The following is a 14,324-nucleotide window of genomic DNA, read 5'->3' as shown; positions in this document are numbered from 1 at the left end:
GCATCACAGTAAACTAGTTTGTTATGACAACCTTTTGCTCTTTATATTTTTTATCCATACTGAATGCAGTCATTTAGATATAAACAGAGCAATGAATCCATAAAGCATCTACACATTTGACCACATCAACAAATCCATTAAACTGTCTGCTTCCTGCATACTAAGAGCAGCAGCTGCAAAATCAAAACAGCCTCGACCCGGTTTAACACCTGTAGTCACAGCACAAATACAGAGTTTGTTACCATAAACTGTAATGGACACCATGCCCCTAATCCTGCTTCTCATGTGTACTAGCAACAATACCCAGAATAACTACAAATGATTTTACTAAGATGTCACCTTCACTTATTCTAGATGCTATCAAGCAAACGTGCAAATGAACAATCTTTTCTGTGGAGGAGATAAATTGTATTTACAGACCTATTGGCCGACTGAAAACCTGAGGATACTTTGAACCTGTGGTCAAAGAACACACAGAGCAAATGAATTTAAAGCTTCGGTGAAATGTATTTAAAGGGCTCCTTTTACAAAGGTGCGCTAGGGCCTTAATGCGCGGAAAAGCGCGCACTAGCCGCTAGCGCCTCCTCGTGAGCAGGCAGTAGTTTTTCGGGTAGCGTGCGCTATAACGTGCGCTAATCCAATGCGTGCGTTAAAAACACTTTATAAAAGGAGCCCTAAGTCTATCTCTGCATGTCATTATAATAAGTAAAGCCAATGCAAGAGTATTGGGAACGCTAGACAAATCTACAACCTGACCCTTCCCTCCCTCTTCATTAAGCTTTCAGGCCCCAAAATCCAACTCCTCCTCCCCCTAATAATTTTATATCATTTATCATAATGATCTCAAAACCATGTCGTCCCCCCCAACAAAAAATGCATAATTATGACAGATTGCTAGAATGCCGACACACCGTTTGGAAGAGCTGTTTTTGATCAAGTAGGCGATGCAGGATTAATACACCTGACGCAGCCCTTGCATGAACGAAACATGGCTATGTCGGGTTAACTGTCTCATACTGGAAGCTTCGAACTATTTTTAAAAACTTTGACTTGGGGTTCCTTTTACTAAGCTGCAATAGCTGTTTTAGCGCGCGCAGAATTGCCATACATGCTAGACGCCAACGCCAGCACTGAGCTGGCCGTTAGTTCTAGCCGCCTAGCGCGGGTTTAGCGCGTGCTAAAATTCTGCGGGCGCTAAAAACGCTATCGCAGCTTAGTAAAAGGAGCCCTTAGTTTCTTTCAGTCTGATAGTTCAGTCTCTAATTCTGTCTGCTCTTGACTATCGCAACATTTTTTACTTGGCATCTTACAAGAAAATCTTAAATCGTATTCGAGTAATACAGAGCACGGCAGTGCGCCTAATTTTTGGCCTAAAAAAAATATGACCATATCAGTCCTTTTTATCAGCAGTTACATTGGTTGCCATTATAAGCACAAATTCTCTTCAAATTTGGCTGCATTTGCTTCAAAGCTCTTTTTGGTCTGGCTCCAGGATACCTATCCTCCCAATTTAAATTATACAAACCATCTAAAAATACCTGTAACGACTGTATGTTCATGTATCCATCTGTAAAGGCTTGTCGCTACAAGAGATTTTTAAACAAGACTTTAGCTTTCCAGTTAGGAAAAATGAACTCTTAGTTAAGTCCTTTGGTTCTACAAATGCATTCATATTATGGGATCCTTTTACGAAGCTGCGTTAAGGCATTAACGCGTGGAAGAGCGCGTGCTACATTGCCACGCGCGCTAGACACTAACGCCAGCATTGAGCTGGCATTAGTTCTAGCCGCATAGCGCGTGGTATAGGATGCGGTAATATCCTGCGTGCGCTAAAAACGCTAGCGTACCTTAGTAAAAGGAGCCCTTTGTCTTGAAAGTTCTTGAAAACATATTTGTTTGATAAGTTTGTAACACGATTATTGTGGTCAACCTTGTTTATATATGTTTCTCTGACTGTACAGTTGATTGTGAACAGCCTGGAAATTTATGGTTAGGCAGTATACAAGAATAAAGTTGTTATGATTATTATTATTTACTTCTGGTGATCTGCTTCTGTGTTAGTACCAAAAATGCATAATTGGACATCATATTGTAAATATTAAAATTTGCTTTGCAGTTATACAGTACAATATGTAGGTGTGTAATAAGTGTGATCCCAGCATTTATTCATTTTATTATGGGGTCCTTTTACTTAGGTATTTATATGCTGCCTATCGAGGTTATCTCAGTGGTTTACAATCCAGCACTCCTCCCAACTTGTAAAGCACCCATATCTATTGCCATTCCCTCTTTACACCAAGTTTCCAATTTTATTTAAAATGTTCTATCCCACAAATACAGTACCTTGAAGAAGTTCATAGATAGAATAGTATATAATACATTAAAAACATCAAGTACGAGATTACAACTTGTTCAATACATATTCCTTAAACAGATGGGTTTTCAAGGCCTTTTAAAGCTCTTATATAGTCACTCATTAAACTAATCTGGTCTGGCACCTAAATAAAAAAATATCAATATCAATACTCTGAAAACTTCTGCTATGAAAAATTGGTAAAACCCTCCCTTTAAACCCAATGCAGGGATGACGGTTGCACCAAAGTTTCCAAAAATTAAATAAAGGGGTTTCAGTACGGGCTCAATTATCCCTACGAGTGACCAAAAGCTCCAGGCAGGAATTCATAGGTGACTAGCACCAGACCCGAAGGTCTAGATAAACCCTGCCCCATACATCATGATTACCCTTATTTAAAACATTTAATTGATAATGCTAAATAAATATGTATAAAGTGCAAACGTGCATCCAAACAGGGAATAAAAGAAGGGGAAAATATATCTGAAAACCCCACAAAGATCAATGTAAAAAAGTTATCAAAAAATGATTTGGTGTTGAAAAAAAGACCTCAAGTTTGTAGATCAAAGGACTCAGGCACTGCACACTGCAAATAAAATCAATGTAAAAAGCTTATCCTTCCGGCTTCCTGATGTAGCATAGCGAAACACAGACTGGGTTGGAGCCGTAAACTAACCTTTTCAGATAAGTGGTCTATTGTTAAACAGCCTTTGTAGAGCCATAACATTTGCCACTCCAGTAGAAGCAAGAATCCTTGCTCCATGCAATGTGTTATGATTAAAATTCAAGCACCTTTCCAGCGACATTGTACCGCTGCTGTGGTGCCTTGTTGAAGAGCTTATGAGCACATTTAAATGTTTAAAAGCCTTTAAATGTTATGATGATGATATTATTTGAGAAACTTGCCCAATATTGATGAGAGGGGGGTCTTTTGTGTTTTGTTCTACATTCATCTTTGGTATTAACCCCTAACATTCAACTTTCTTACATTTTTCTACTTCTCAAAATCTACTTTTCCGTGTCTTCCCTTCCCATCTATCCATGTGTATCATCTTCTCTCTCTTTCTTCTCCCCTATTTCCATCTATTCTATAAGTAGCATTTCTTCTATCTCTCTTCCCTGCCACACCCATTGCTGTGCATCATCTCCTCCCTCTCTTTTCCCCCTTCCCCTCCATCCCTGTGCACCATCTTCTCCCTCTCTCTCCAATGATCTGACATCAGTCTTCCCCCTTACACCCTCATATGGTCTGGCATCTTTCTCCTCTCCCATAGTCTTGCATCTGTCTCCTTCTCTCCCTCTTCCCATGGTCTAACATCTCTCTCCTTTCTTTCCTGCAGTCTGGTATCTCTTTCTTCTCTCCTTCCTTTATCTAGTCTGGCATGGCATCTCTCTTTTTCCTTCCAGTGGTCTGACAACTCTGTCCTTTCATCACCCTTCTGCAGAATCTGACATCTCTCACTTCTTTGAGTCATCTCTCCCAGTGTAATCTTTTTCCTTCCCTCCTCTCCACCACTATCATGTCTAACAATTCTCCTTCTTCTTCCTTTCCCCCATGTATACCATCTCCATTTCCCTACCACTCCATGCACTTATGTACAACAATTTTCTTTTTTTTCTTCCCTCCCCCACTGGCAGCACTCCTCTTTCTCTCACTTCACAGCACCCCATCCATGCATCATCTGTCCTTACTAACCTCCTCCCAGCCTGTGCAACCTCTGTCCTTCCCTGTCTCCCCTCAGCCCGTGCAGCATCTGTCCTTCCCAACCCCTTCCCAGCCTAAGTAGCATCTGTTCTTCCCTGCCTTCCCACCTGCCCTCCCATGCCATATCTCTCCCTTTCCAACTATCCTATCCTCCTATTCCATACATCTCCTTCTACACTACCCCCATGTCCACCATCTCTGCCTTTTTCTTTCCCCACACCTGCTCCCCCCCCCCCCCAGGTCGCTATTATTTTAAATGTTATGGCAGCCACGGCGCTATATCCGTCAGAGGAGACTTCTGCTATCAGCCTGCCCCAGAACTCTTCCTACAGCAGTCGCCTGCCTAGGCGGGAACAGGAAGTCACTGCTGCAGGAAGAGTTCCAGGGCAGGCTGACGGCAGAAGTCTCATCTGGTGGACGCTGTGCCACGGCTGCCAGAACATTTAAAATAATAGTGACGGGGGTGGGGGGTAGCAGGAGTGGGGAAGTCTGGAGCTGCAGGGCCGGCATTAGAGGGAGTGAGAGCTGATGGTGCCGCAGGGTCATGCTGGGGGGAGGGAGGGAGGAAGGAAGGAAGAGAAACCAAAGCATCACAAATTTGGGGAGAGGCCACGGCCCCTGTGCCCCCCCCCCATTCCGACACCTATGCTATGACCAGTCCTAGTAAAGCAGCAAGCAGGTCTCTGCAGTAGCCTGGTGGGCAATGCAATGGACCGCAAAGAAGGGGAGCCAGGCCTATATGCCGCCCTAACTAGTACACGTGTAGTGAAAAGCATGAGCCCACCAGAACCCACCAAAAATCCACTGTACTGCCATATATGAGGTGGTAGCTAGGTGGGTACAGTAGGTTTGGGGGGAATTTTGGAGGGTTCACCATATAATTATGCAGGTTATGATGAGATGTGTGCCTGGCACCCTTAATGTAAAGTTCTCAGCAGTGCCCTTTAGGGTGCCCCACTGCTCTACTGGCATGTCTGTATGGCCAGTCCATTAAAAATGCTGATCCCTCCTACATGCAAATGGCTTATTTTGAATGTTTTTAATTTAGACCTTTTTTCTCTAATGGCAAAAATATTAGACATCTAGCTGGACAGAATGTCTAGAAGGAACATTTTCAAGAGAAAAAAAAAGTTAGATAGCTTGCAGGTTTGAAAATGGCCATTTCCTCCACCTGAAATTTAGACATCTTGCGGGAAATGTCCAAAGTTGGACTTAAACAAAAGAAGCAAAGAGAAAAAAAACTTGCCTTATTATGACAAAGCAAGCAAAATAAAAAAGGCAGGAGAGATGTCCTAATCAAACCAATAAAACAGCTTTATTAATTAAAACATCCCAACAAGTATCCGAGTTTCGGCGTTAGCAATGCCTTCATCAGGGGACACTTAAAACATAATGTAACAAATATGGTAAAATCAGAAATGAAAACACAATAAAATCCATATATGCTTGCATATCATGTGCCCCTTAATTCACTGTTTGGTTTTGCATTTGCACTCTATTTTAGTGCTTTTGCTCCTTTATACATGCATTTCTAGCCCTTTTCTTCAAAAAAGTGTTCGTCTTTTTGTTTAATTCTTAGCTTAACTATAATTGCACCATTACGTTTTTATACTTGGTATTTTAATGTGCTTATGTATTTATGTTGTTACACCTGATATTTTATTGTGTTTTTATTTCTGATGTTACCATATTTGTTACATTATGTTTTTAGTGTCCCCTGATGAAAACATTGCTAACACCGAAACTGGGATCCTTGTTGGGACGTTTTAATTAATAAAACTGTTTTATTGGTTTGATAAGGACATCTGCCTTGCCTTTTTTCTTTTTCAAAGTTGGACTTAGACATCCTATCGAAAATGGACTTCCACATAACTTAAAAAGTAAAAAGTAAAAAATATTATCTATGTAAAAGGGAATCATAGCAACACAGACAGCAGATGACAGCAAATAAAACTTGCACAGTCCATTCTTTTTGCCCAACAAGATAACCTCACAGCATATGATAAGATATAATCTACTTGATCTTGACCTATCCATGACATTTTTGTGGCATAGACCATAGAACTCTATCCGACACTGGTCCTATTTCCCAGCCTTTGTGGTTGCTGTCTAGGCATTGCTACATTTTGTTTTGATTCCATTCTCTTTCCATGTAGGAATCATTTGTGTTTATCCCATGCATTCTTGAATTCCATTACCATTTTTGACTCCACTATCTGCCATGAAAAAAGCATTTCCTGATGTTATTTCTAAATCAACCCCCCTGCAAACTCAATGCATATTCTCTAATTCTACCATTTCACCATCTCTGAAAAAGATTTTTTGCATACTAATACCTTTCAAGTATTTAAGCGTTTGTATCATATTACCCCATCCCTTCTTTCCTCTAGGACAGGGATGCCCAAGTCTGGTCCTTGAGATCTACTGGCAGGCCATGTTTTCAGGATATCCACAATGAATATGCATGAGAGATATTTGCCTGAACTGCCTTCTTGGTATGCAAATCTCTCTCATGCATGTTCATTGTGGATATCCTGAAAACCTAGCCTGCCAGTAGATCTTGAGGACCGGATTTGGGCAGCCCTGCTCTAGGGTATACATATTCAGATCATCAAATCCCTTGTCATATATCTCTTGGCACAAACACCTTACCATTTTTGTCGCTCTTCTCTGAACCACTTCGAGTCTTTCAAATTAGGAATAATGTAGCTGTCAATATAGAGAATGTGGCATGTAGACAGTACACAACAGAGCATTAGATAACCAGTCAGTGCATCCATCCATTCTTTCAGCCTGAGGCATCTGAGTCACTGAGCAAATGACCAACTCAATAAACTATTTCAAGCAGCTATAAAGATCAATTAACAGGACCAGTAATTTATAAATAGACATAAAATGCAGCTTCTGAGTCAACACTGGTTGAACTATGAGGACACATTATACTAATTGTGCTCGTGCATTGAATGGTAGTCGTCAATACCAACATAATATTCTGGCTTCACAGTTAAAATGTCAAGGACAGAATTTCAAATTGTTTGATTTCTATAGGGAATGACACAAAAAGTCCATATGGGGGATTGACATCTCAGATTGCTGTGAGGTCAAATATAAGGTTCTATAGAGATCCATGCTCTCTCCTTTACAATCTCTGGCACGTGTTAAAAGGAAGGCAGGATTTAAATGCTAGATGTATGTGAATGATATGCAGATCTGCTGAGATCACGGTGTCAGGCACCAGGAGTGTCTAGACAAACTAAGTATGTGCCTGGATGAGATTCAAAGGTGGGTGAGTCATATTAAATACTCAGTTCTTCCAAAACATAATTACTTTGGATAAACTAAGCCCTCAAATTCATTCCAGTGTAGATAAGAATTCCCCAATTAGTATGAACACGGAAATCTAAATACTATGAGGAATTTCAGACACTTTACTGACTGTAGTTTTATGTAACTGCTATTGTCAAAGCTTCTTCTTTCTAGTTTTGATTCTGTTAGAAATATTGCAGCCACACAATCAGATTACTGCAATTCTTTATGTATAGGTCTGTAAAAGAAACTACCATATCTGCTTCTACTAATTCAGAACCCTGCTTATTATTAGGGCTGAAGTAGCCAGTGTTGTTTTGGTTTTATGTTGAATGTTTAGGTGCACCCCCTACTCCCCTTTCATATTTTAGTACTAATTTATAACTAATTTATAATTTTAGTGCTAATTTATAACTACTTAACATACATCATTATTTAAACATTGTTTTGTTGTACACTCCTCTTTGATTGTTGCAGTTGTCTGCGTCTTGGCATGTCTAGGTAGTGTGGCGGGGCCAGGAGTAAGCCTAGCGCTGGCAACCCGGCTCCCGCCCCAGGCGTAGGACAGAGCGCTCCCAGGAGGACTCCCACTGGATAATCAGTAGAATAATTATTTGACTGCTTTCTGGGTAAAGTTCAGCTTTTATCTTTATTACTCCCAGTTCAAAGCACTGGCTGAGTGGACTTAAAACAAATCATACATTCCCAAGGCTTCTTCCTTATAATACAGTCCAGCCTGCTGCTCAGGCAAAAAGCCAAAAATAAACCAAAACGTTTTCTCTTTAGTTTTACTGCTTTTGTCTGCAGACACTTCAGGAAGCTTTTATACCTGACCCACCTGAAGTCCAATGCCCCCACTACCCTTATGCTCCTGGGTAGGGGCTAGGGAACTTTATATAACCCAACCTTTTATGACTGGTGTAAGTCCCCTCCCAAAAGTTCCCTGCTTCAGGGTTACGTGATGTCAGGTCTCTGAGTTCCGTTCAAGCTTCTCGGGGAAAGTTAATTATGGTTCTCACCTCCTTCCCTTTATTTACCAGGTCTCTCTCTCAGGCTCTAATTGATTCATTCACACATGCTTACAGTTCTGCCTAAGGGAGAAAGAACGCTACACAAAATACATTCCCTTCCATTCCCCTCCCCCATTCATACCTTATTGACTGTGATTCTACAGGAGATCCCAGGCTGCTAGATTGCACTCCATTTCACTGCTTCCAGATAGCTCTCCCTCTAATTCCATTAGGGACTCTCCGCTTTCTGAGACCGGGTAAGAACTCCCTTCAGGGACAGCTAATGGCCAGCTCTGCCCTGGAAGTCTTTCTCCTCCTTTGAACTTCTGCTTAGGAGCCAGAAGTCTGTTAGCTCGGGAGGGTTGTAAGACAGCCTGTGCTTTAGCTCTGGTCTGAGACAGAGAACTCCTAGCAGGCTCCTTCCTGCTCAGCACGGCACTTCTTGTTCTAGCAGTTCCTGAATTCCCTCCTGAATTTTCTCCTGCATTCCTCCCTGCCTTCTCTGTATTCTCTGTCTTCTCTCGAGTGTTCCCAGCTGTGCTGATTTTATGCTGCAGGCTTGTTCCCACTCTCCCTCTGGGTTCATCCTGCCTGTCAGCCCCACCCCTCTCATTAACCCTGCCTGTGCTGGTTTTCTTTACTAGAGGTTTTGTTGGAGCACTGCCCAAGGTGTTATAAAAGGGATTATAGTGCCCTAAACCAGATGTTATGGTTTCTGCCCTTCTCTCTCTGCCTTGCCCTGCCTGTTGGCTCTTGGTGATAGGAACAGGGTTACTGGGCAGCTTCCTGGGCTTAGGAACAGGGGCAGCCCTTTGCAAGGCAGGGTTTAAAACCGGGTTTAAACTGCTGACAGGCGCTTCCCTGTCACAGTAGGTAGAACTAACATTTCAGTCATCATGCTGTGGCTTTCTTCAGGGTATGCTGTGACTAACAGACTTCCTGTCAGAATTTAAAATTGTGTCCAATGGACTTTCCCGCCACAATTAAAATTTGCATACCAACAAACTATCCCGCCAATTTAAAATTTGTGACCAATCAACTTTTCTGCCAAAATTCAAATTCAGGACCAATGGCCTTTCCTACCTCAATCACCTCATTCCCCAGCCAATCAAGTTAAAAGTCCCACTATGTATAAAGACAAACTGCAGACTTTACAGCATACCCTGAAGAAAGCCACAGCATGATGGTTGAAACATCGGTTCTACTTATCCAGACATGACAAGACCTGGACAACTGCAACAATCATGACGCCAGCTGTGGAAGCCTAAAAGAACTCCTCTCTTCTTTCATTTCAATTCTATTATAATTTTAATTGTAAATCAATTTAATTGTAAATCACTTTGATATTTTTATGCCATTTGTATTTAGGACTCACTGTTAAGTTATGAATCTAAAATATAAGATCAAAAGGATCATAGAAACACAGAAACACAGAAAATATGGCCTATCCACATACCTACTACTAAGCTCTACCACTTCTTTCTCTTCCTCAGACATCTTCTGTGCTTCTTCTATGGTTTTTTAAATTCAGATATAGTTCTCACATCCAATACCTACACTGTTCTTAGAGAACTGGTTGTAGACAGAAGCCACTCTGTAAGCAGCTAATCAAAAGGGATGATTAAACATTTCTTTTTTATTATTTGTAGAATTCCAAACATATACAAAGCATAATGTTGTACAGAAATAACAGCCATTGATTATCCAAACCTTATCAAAGCAATATATTCAAAAGGAATATAATATCCAATAATGCAGTGGCAAAATTAGTCCACAAAATAAAGGGGCATGGCCATCACAAACACGTGAGGCCAACCATCCCCATTAAAAATAGCATAAAGTAAACAGCAGGACCAGGGCCGGCATTAGGGGGGAGCAAAGAGGGCAGCTACCCCGGGCCCCATGACTTCAAGAGGCCCTCTTGCCTTCTGTTTTGGGTCCTCACCTGATGGCAACAACAGCACCTGCGGGCCGCAGTGGTCTTCAGCTTTCTCTCTGTTTCCCCGATGCAGCAACAGGTCAGATGACACCAAACTGTTCAAAGTTGTTGAAACGCATGTGAATTGTGAAGAATTGCAGGCAGACCTTAGGAAATTGGAAGACTGGGCGTCCAAATGGCAGATGAAATTTAATGTGGACAAATGCAAAGTGATGCACTTTGGGAAGAATAATCTCAATCACTGTTACTGGATGCTAGGGATGCTTGGAGGTTAGCACCCAAGAAAAGGATCTGAGTGTCATTGTAGACAATACAATGAAACCTTCTGCCCAATGTGTGGCAGCGGCCAAAAAAGCAAACAGGATGCTAGGAATTATTTAAAAAGGGATGGTTAACAAGACTAAGAATGTCATAATGCCCCTGTATCGCTTCCAGGTGCGATCTCACCTGGAGTATTGCGTTCAATTCTGGTCTCCTTATCTCAAGAAATATATAGTGGCACTGGAAAAGGTTCAAAGAAGAGTGACCAAGATGGTAAAGGGGATGGAACTCCTCTCGTATGAGGAAAGACTAAAACAGTTAGGGCTCTTCAGCTTGGAAAAGAGACAGCTAAGGGAAGATATGATTGAAGTCTACAAAATCCTGAGTGGAGTAGAACGGGTACAAGTGGATCAATTTTTCACTCCGTCAAAAATTACAAAGACTAGGGGACACTTGATGAAGTTACAGGGAAATACTTTTAAAACCAATAGGAGGAAAATTTTTTCACTCAGAGAATAGTTAAGCTCTGAAATGCATTGCCAGAGGATGTGGTAAGAGCAGATAGCATAGCTGGTTTTAAGAAAGGTTTGGATAAGTTCCTGGAGGAAAAGTCCATAGGCTGTTATTGAGAAAGACATGGGGTAAGCCACTGCTTGCCCTGTATTGGTAGCATGGAATATTGCTACACTTTGGGTTTTGGCCAGGTACTAGTGATCTGGATTGGCCACCGTGAGAACGGGCTACTGGGCTTGATGGACCATTGGTCTGATAGTAAGGCTATTCATATGTTCTTAACTTAGCAGATTTGGCCTTCTTACATCCAGCCACACCAATATATGAAGATGAGTGTTCCAAAGAAAAGCAAAACCTACCACTTTCATGATGAATGGGAAATGGGCGTGTTGTCTAATTTGTAACACCCCAGTACCCTTGCCCAAAAGGGTAATCTGGAACGTCATTATAAGGCTCTGCATAGGAATAAGTTTGATACTGATTTTCCACCCAAAAGTGAAATTCGTAAACTCAAGCTCAAAGAACTTAAATCGAAATTGGCTACTCAGCAACAATTGATGGCGAAGCCAAGGTCACATTTGGTCAATGCAACCATGGCATCCTTCAAGGTCAGCAACCTGATCGCAAACCTTTCACTGAAGGGGAATTTATAAAAGATTGTTTTCTTGAAGCAGCTGACAATCTTTTTGAAGGATTTAAAAATAAAAAAGAGATCATGGCTGCTATTCAAGATGTACAATTGTCAAGAAACAGTCATGTGGCGAATAGAACAATGTGTGGAGACAAAACTGAACAATTGTTGGAGGATGTTTCAAATTGTGTTGCTTTCTCACTCCAACTTGATGAATCTAGACATATGAGACATAATCCAGTTACTAGACTTTATCCGGATGGTTTTTGAAGACTTCAGTGTTAAAGAAAACTTATTTGGAATGATTTCTTTAAAAAGGGAGAACTACTAGTCAGGAAATATTCAGTTCTTTCCATTCTTTTATGACAAAGTATAATCTTCCATTGCATAGACTTGTTTCCATCACTACTAATGGAGCAAAAGCAATGACAGGTGAGGTAAAGGGTTTCATTTTCATAGCCCTCTGTAGACAGCATGACGACATTCCAGATTTCCTTTCTTACCACTGCATCATTCACCAGCAAGTTTTGGCAAGCAAGAGACTCAATACAAAGACATCACTTTCAAAATTATAAATTCAGTTCATGGAAGATCACTTCAAAGACGGCTTTTCAATCTTATTCTTGATGAAGGGGCAGCGGAAATCATTTTGCACACAGATGTAAGGTGGCTAAGTAGGCACAAATTTCTGCAAAGATTTTGTGATTTGCTGAATGAAATAAGTTTTTTGAAGGAGAGGGGAGATGACCGAGCAGATTTGGAAGATGAGGAGTGGTTATGTGATCTGGCATTTCTCGCTGACTTTACAGGCGATCTAAGTGATATGAACCTTGAACTTACAAGGTAAAAACAAATGAATTGGCGAGAAGATGAGTACAGTTTCATCCTACAAGAGCAAATTTGAGCTAATGATGACTGACCTTACAAACAACATTTTTGGATCATTTTCCTAATATGCAGGACCATCTGGGATAATAGCCAAATCTTATTTTTCAGAACGAGAAGTATGACAGAAATCTGTTCTGTTATCAGGAATTCGAAAACAGATTTTGTGACTTCCAAAAAATTAAAACAGTTGTGGAGTACTTGTCATACCCATTCAAAGTAGATGTGGACATTAAAGAAACTACAGCTGCTATCAGTAAAAATTACTCATTGAACAAGCCATCTCTTGAAAATGAAATATTAACTCTTAAAAATGAAATTTTTCTCTAGACCCATGCTAAGCAAGAATTGTTTTGGAAGCTAGTGCCTAGAGACAAATTTCCCAACTTGAGAAGATGCAGTGAAGCTGTACACTCCTGTTTCGGTTCAACTTATTTGTGTGAATCTGCGTTTTCCCATCTGAAAATGACAGAGTGCACAACATTCCAACATGACAGATGAACATCTCCAGGATTCCCTGAGACTGGTCCTCATGCAATATTCACCCAACTTCAAAAAGCTGGTGGATGAAATGCAGGCTCAGACGTCTCACTAATGAGCAAGAACGAAATATTAAAGATTGTGCAAGATCAACCTGGATCAATACTCAACCTAAATTTAACACAAATTACTCAATAAAAAGTTAAAGAAAGTTATTAAGACAGTTAAAGAAAGTTATTACTCAATAAAACTTTAAGAAAAAATGTACTTTCCATTTCCCCTTGCAGTTCTTACTGGATCTTTGTCTCTCTGTTTTGTTTATGCTTAACAGCTGATCACATCCAAGTAAATGACAGAAGGTTCATTAAAAATGGGCGTGGGGGGGAATCCTCCAACTTTATTGGGTTAAAATTTAATCTGAAACTAATTGGTGGTAGATCACTGGCACTTTTGGCCAGAAAAAGTAGATCACAACCTGTTCGAAGCTGGACATGCCTTCACTAGGCTACTCCAGGAACCTGCTTGCAGCTCTAATAAGACTGGCCATAGCATCTGAAGCTGTCATACAGACAGATATGTACTGTTTAATTCACATCTTGGGGGGGGGAATCAGTGACTACTGGGGCAGTGGTGGGGAGGTCATGCCTTCATGCCTCCAGTGGGCTCATCTGGTCTGTTTGAGCACATTTTTATTCTTATTCACTGTTAAAATAGGTCTAGCTCCAAGCATCCCAATTGTGCCCTGAAAGTTTTTTTAAATGTTAGATTATTACAGAAAAACATCCAAATCATAAGCCCGCCCTAGCTCCACCCAAACCACACCCCCTTCAGATTTAGACGCACCACAGACAACCACCATAGAAATCTGTCTACAAAATGGTTTTTAAAAATAGTGAATTGGAAGGTTTGGTGAGAAAAACATCCATCTGCTCCTTATGCTACTTTTTAGACGTTTTTCTTTTTTAAAAATGAGCCCCATATATGGAATTAGAAAAGGTACAGAAAAAGGCAACAAAAATGATAAAGGGGATAGGACGACTTCCATATGAGGAAAGGCTAAAGTGGCTATGGCTGCTCAGCCTGGAGAAGAGATGACTCAGGGGAAATATGATAGAAATCTATAAAATACTGAGTGGAGTAGAACGAGTAGACATGAATCGCTTGTTTACTCAAACCAAAAATACTAGCACTAGGGGATATGCAATGAAGCTACTAGATAGTAAATTTAAAACAAACTGGAA

At 40.8% G+C, this 14,324-nt stretch overlaps 1 long non-coding RNA gene across 1 annotated transcript in view; it reads right to left on the bottom strand.

Moving 5' to 3' along the window:
• Nucleotides 1–6,817, bottom strand: part of LOC117354413 — a 273,186-nt gene extending 266,369 nt beyond the window's left edge. The window contains exons 1-2 of the long non-coding RNA XR_004538206.1: nucleotides 6,711–6,817; nucleotides 1,539–1,583 (exon numbers count right to left, since the gene is read on the bottom strand). This is a non-coding gene — a long non-coding RNA (uncharacterized LOC117354413). The remainder of the gene's footprint in view (nucleotides 1–1,538; nucleotides 1,584–6,710) is intronic.
• Nucleotides 6,818–14,324: the final 7,507 nt, after the last annotated feature.

The sequence above is a fragment of the Geotrypetes seraphini genome, chromosome 1 (assembly GCF_902459505.1).
Source record: "Geotrypetes seraphini chromosome 1, aGeoSer1.1, whole genome shotgun sequence".
NCBI classification, from domain to species: Eukaryota; Metazoa; Chordata; class Amphibia; order Gymnophiona; family Dermophiidae; genus Geotrypetes; species Geotrypetes seraphini.
This window is presented reverse-complemented; position numbering and strand designations above follow the sequence as displayed.